This window comes from Lemur catta, chromosome 9 (genome assembly GCF_020740605.2).
Source record: "Lemur catta isolate mLemCat1 chromosome 9, mLemCat1.pri, whole genome shotgun sequence".
Classification (NCBI taxonomy): Eukaryota; Metazoa; Chordata; class Mammalia; order Primates; family Lemuridae; genus Lemur; species Lemur catta.
The window spans coordinates 75,256,571-75,262,570 of record NC_059136.1 but is presented as its reverse complement, the minus strand read 5'-3'; positions in this window follow the sequence as shown (position 1 = coordinate 75,262,570).

Genomic DNA, 6,000 nt, shown 5'->3' with positions numbered 1-6,000 from the left:
AAAATTGCTACCTCTTCCATTGTTTTCTAACATTCGCAGATGTAGATGCTACCCTAGTATCAGTTAAGCTAGTTTCCTGTTATAATACCTTTATTGCTGAAAGTGGTCTTATCAAGTCTAGGTATAATTTTAAATGAAATTAATTTATTTTTCCTAAATTTAATTCAAGAGGACACCCTAAAACACGGTTTTGGGTTGTATAATAATCTTGCCCTTTTTATCAACTATGATTTCAAGAGTCCAGGAAATACAAGTAAAGTTTTACTTCATAAAACATAAAATAAAAATTAAACTTGATGTAAATATTTACAAGGTGTTTTGCTATGCTGTTGTTGAGCCAGGGGGAAATATATGTATATCTCTATATATCCATATCTATCTATATCTATATATGAAACATTTAGATCTGTTTTCACATATTTACCTATTTAAAACTTAAAAAAAATTATCTTCTTATTTTCTTCTTTTAGTCAAGAAGAATTCTTTAAGAACCAGAAAAGTTTTTAAAGTATGTATATTTTACTACTCTTCCCAAACTTAAAGTCCTTATAGGGAAAACTCACATAAACTCTGCAAGAAACATTAGGAATTTAAAAGTTTGTTTTAAACACTAATTGTTCAACTGTGACATGCTATTCAATTAACTATTAATTTGAAATTTTAAGACAATAGGTTTTTCAATAATGTCTTAATAAAGACGAAATCAGAGCATCATTTGAATGAGCAACATGTGTGTTAGACTAGTCTGTACCCTCCCTGAGGCACCATATTCTCATGGTCTTCCCTTTCAGTAAACATTGTCATGGTTCTCTCTCTTGTTTCTAGAGAAAGAGTGTTTCTCACTGATACTATTACGAGAAAGCTATTTTTGAGGGGGAGGGGTCTTATTCTTCATTGGCTCAGATACTTTACCATAGTTTAAATAGAAAACATTGGACAATATTAGAAATTAAACATCACCCAAGTCATATCTACTAGTGAAAAATTATCTTGATGTGGATGCATTTCACACCTAAATTATGTTATTGTCTATAATGGGTATTTATCGTGTTTGTAGTTAGCAGCTTTTGAGAATCCTCCCATGTTTGATGAATTTTCTGTATTAAACTTCACTGCTTCAAAATCATAGAGTTTAGTTTTTCATCCTTTCTTACCACTAGAGAGTAGTCATGTGATTTGGGATTACTGAACAGACCTGAATTCTGAAACAAGTAATGTGGAGCAGATACTGTGCAGTCTGCATTTCCTACTGAGCGCCGTGGAGTTTAGTGGAGAGACAGTGAACTGCAAAGGTAGCAGTGGCAGAGAGTCAAGAAATGACACCCTTATTGCAAAATGTAGCCTGTTTCCCATGACAGCACTTTAGCTGACCATACTCCGCTGGAGTAGTCAGTGATTATAATTTGGGCATTGTTTTTCCCTGAACAGCCTCCAAACTTGACTGGCTCTTCCAGGGATTCTGTGAATTTCCCAATAGCTTTTAATACAATCTTTTTTGTTTAAATAAACTAGACTGGGATCTGCTATTTGCACTCAAAAACCCTTCAACAAATAAATTTGGTAAAATCTCATGCTTCCCTTTTAAAATGTCTGTGTAGTGGGGGAAATATTAAAACCATATTCTACCAGGGAGAATCTTCAATATACTGAGTTAAGACACCTTTCTTATCCCTATTATAGTGTTAGATAATCACAAATTGAATTTTAAGAAATATGCTTTGAGTATGATTATACCTATCTTGCAGAACTAATTTAAGGATTATCAGTAATACATATAAAATCTTAGCCATAATGTCTGATACTTAACAGACTCTCATTAAAAGATACCAAGTATTTATTATTATATAATTTTGGTTATATGTGCATGTTATATGTTGATCAAATACTTAACATAATTCCTACCAGGCAGTGAGTTATTCTAGATGCAGTGAACAAAGCAGTCAAAAATCCCTGCCCTTTTGAAATTCACATTATAGTGGAGGAAGACTGAAAATAAAGACAATGAATAAGTAAATGTGCTTTATATTAGATTGTAACAATACTATGGAAAAAAAGTGGGGGGTGGTAAATGAGTGACATGACAAAGAATGGAAGTGAGTTACAACTTTAGGTAAGGTGTTCAGGAACAATTTTATTGAGAAAGTGATATTTGAGGATACATCTGAAAAAGGGGGTTAGCCATTATTGTTTATCTTTTTTGCTTCCTGCACTTAATTGTTTATTGGATTATTTCCCCTTAACCTGTAGTGCTTTCTGTTATAGAGTATTCAATATGGTAGACATGCGCAAGTGGATAAGAGAGGAAAGAGTATTTCATGCAGAGGGTAAAATAAGTGCAAAGGCTCTGAGGTGGTAGCCCAGTACCTCTGGAATGGTGTGTACATGGAGGAGATGAGTAGAAAATTAAGTGAGGTAGCCAGGCAGCCAGATTGTTTCTGTTGTAGAGGCCGTTAATGACTTTAGCTTACTCAGAGTAAGACAGGAATTGATCTAGCTTGAACATATAATCTGAATGTATGTTCTTTGGACCCTAATTTAGTGAGATAAAAGCAAGAGAAAATAGTTGTCTCTCATTCCTCCTTAAAGTGGCCACATACATTGATCAAATTAAGTATTCTTAGCACTCAGCTTTCAGAAAAGTATTAATATTACACTATCTAATGTAAAGTTGGAGCAAGCCAAGACTTCCTCCCCTACCTGAGTGTAACAAAAGGAGCAGTTTCCTCACTTCGTGGTAAGTGCCCTCCAGTCTCTATCTCCCATCCTTACACTCGCTTATTAGAAATAAAGCCTTATTTTCTATTGACTCATCTACTTTGTCTTGCTGAGGAGGCAACGTTTAGTCATTAATTCTACTTTCTTAGTATAGTTACCTAGTGTTCATAAACAAACTTGTCTTTCATTCCTATTTCCTCACTCATCATTGTTCAATAATCTCAATAGAACCTTTATATATAAGGGACAGAGATTCTTCTAAGTAATCTTGAGAAAAGGGATTTGACAGAAGGTGCATGTGATTTAGAACTGGAAGGTCATTAGGTACTGAGAAAGGTCCAAAGATTGGTCTATCTGTCAGCCTCTATGCTTCTCTTAGCTCATCTGTCCATTTCCTATTCTTTGATTTCTTCACTCACTACTATGTATCTCTTTTGCTCCTCTACTCCTTCAGCTTGCCAGTGCCCAACTTAATTAAATTTTACAACTTCCTCTCTATTTCAGGCTGATAAATACATATCAAAATTTTCTGATGATAGAGTGATGAGTAGTTTAAAAAGGCAAATTCAATGGACCTATTATATCCATAATACAAACTACAAAGTAAGTTGATAGAAGCTTGCTGGTGGAGTTATCCAGAAGGTAAATTAAGAATTTAAAAAGTGAGATTTCAAAAGTTTCTACATTCACAGAAGGTATGATCTCTATTTTGCAGATGTCATGACTGTCTATGTAGAAAATCTCAATTTACAAAAAGCTACAACAAGTGAGTTTAGGACAATCATAGGATACAAGGACAAGATGCAAAAGTCAGTCATTCTTATATGCCCGCAATGAACTATACGAATTTGAATTTTAAAATATTATTTCCAATCACACATATGTGCATACACATCAAAATAAATAGTTATGCATATATCCAACAAACTATGTGTAGGATGTATATGCTGAAAACTATAAAACACCAATGAGAGAACCTAAAGAAGATCTAAATAGAGGAATATTTCTTAATGCAAAGGATAAACATAGTAAAGATGTCAATTCTCTCCCAATTTAATGTATGGACTTGAGGTAATTTGTCGAAATTCTGACAAGCATTTTTACTAGTTTCACAGGCTGATTCTAAAATGTATATGGAAGGCAAAAGAACTGAAATAGCCAAAACAACTCTGAAAAAGAAAAAAAAATTGGAGGACTCAAATGACCCAATTTCTAGACATATTACAAAGGTATAGTATTCAAGACAGTGTGGTATTGGAGAAAGGACAGACACATCGATCATTGGAAGCAAACAGAGCCCCCATAAATATACCCACACAAATATAGTCACCCAAATTTTACAAAAATACAAAGGAAATTTAGTTGAAAAGCATAATCTTTTCAACAAATGGTGCTGAAACAATTGGATGCACATATCCAAAAAAAATGAAGCTTGAAATATACCTTATGTTTTATACAAAAATAGAATGAATCACGGGCCTAAATGTAAAACATTAATATAAAACTATAAAACTTCCAGAACAGTGATTTCAACTGGAGGTGCTTTTGTTTCCCAGGGACAATATATGGAAACATTTTTGATAGTCACTACTGGGGAGGGAATTCTACTGGTGTCTAGCGCGTAGAGACCAGGAATGCTGCTAAATATCCTACAATGCACAGCACAGCTACCTGCACAGAAAAAGAATGTTAATTTCTTAGTTTGGATAAATATACCATGGTTATCTACATTTCCCTAAAAGGAAAGGAAACTTCGTAAAGAGTACATGGAAATACTCTGTACTCTCTTTGCAACTCTTCTGTACATCTGAAATTATTTCAAAATAAAAAAGATAAAACTTCATATTACCACTTTAGGGCAGTAGAGTACTTCAAACATTTGATAATTTTTCATAATTTATGAAGACATCATGTACCATAGCTGAAGTATTGTTTTGATGGCTTGCAAAATCACTTTAATTCTTTGATTACATTTATGAAATGTATTAATATTGCCAGACATGGCTATATGTTGAAAATTTGAGAACAATACAATATTTTCAAATGTCTCCTCTTTGAAGGAGTTTTCCTGTTTTATCTAACCTGAAATCTTTTCGATTTCTCATAGAACTTGTTTTCTGAAATAATTTTGTTCCCTTGTTATTGACTGTTTCCTCTCCTGGAGTATATGCTCCATGAAGGCAGGGACTTTGTTGTACCCTTAGGACCAGAACTGTCACATTAGAGATGGATGCTTAAATACTTGTTAAGTGAATGAATTATCTGTATTTGAATTGCAACTTCCCATTAAGTCATCTGTATTCAAAAGCTGGAGCTTCTTTAAACCCCCACTTGGCTGTGAACAAATTAGTCCCAACCCTGCCTGGTATCAGATAACTTAGCCAGAGTGAAAGTAACACCTGTTTCTTAAGCAGAAAGATGCACTGGCTTACACATTAAGATTTTTCATGGCAAAAGACAAATTCATACTTTTTCAAAAGAAAAGATAAAAAGGAAATGGATCTGTCTTTTGCCTTGAAAAATTTTATACTTTTGTGGCAGATCATTCTTGTTCTACTAGAAGGCTTCTACCTCACCTGACTGGATGCTCTGCAAAGTGAGCTTTTTCCATTTATGATAGTATTTGGACCACTTCCAGAATATATTATAAGGTTTTCTGTCCAATTAAATTTTGGGGTAAAATGTCCTCGTATGAATCAGATTATTTCAAATGTAAGAAAATTTGTGATGAGCATTGAAGGTGGAAATTGGCAAACATATGTCCACCTCTTACACGGTAGCACATGGCAGGTTTTATTAAGAGTTACTTGTTGAGCTGAGAAGTGGAGGCACACATGAAGGAATGATCAGCTCCATGTGGGAAGGTATGGGAAGGCTTCAGAAAGGATGGGACCCTTAGACTGTGTCTTGAAGAAAAAGGAATAAATCATCAAGCAAGAGTAGCAAACCCTAAATTGCAAATGTTTCCACTTGTCTTAACTCTCTTCATGTAAAATATGACTAGAAATTAATTCACTTTTAGAATAGTATCTTATAGAACACTATCCTCTCCCCAACTTAGAAAATTTCTGCCTTATACAGAAAAATGCACTTCTTTCTCATCATTTTGTATGTGGAGGATGCAAAACAAACCCTACCTTATTCCACAAACAAAATAATTTAGCATCTTTCTCAAATATTTAGCTAATTTTGTGGGTCTAGGTGAACAAATATATTTTTATATTTAGACATTAAAAACTGTTGGAATTGACAGTTATCAATGCACCTACCTATTTTGTTGTCCTA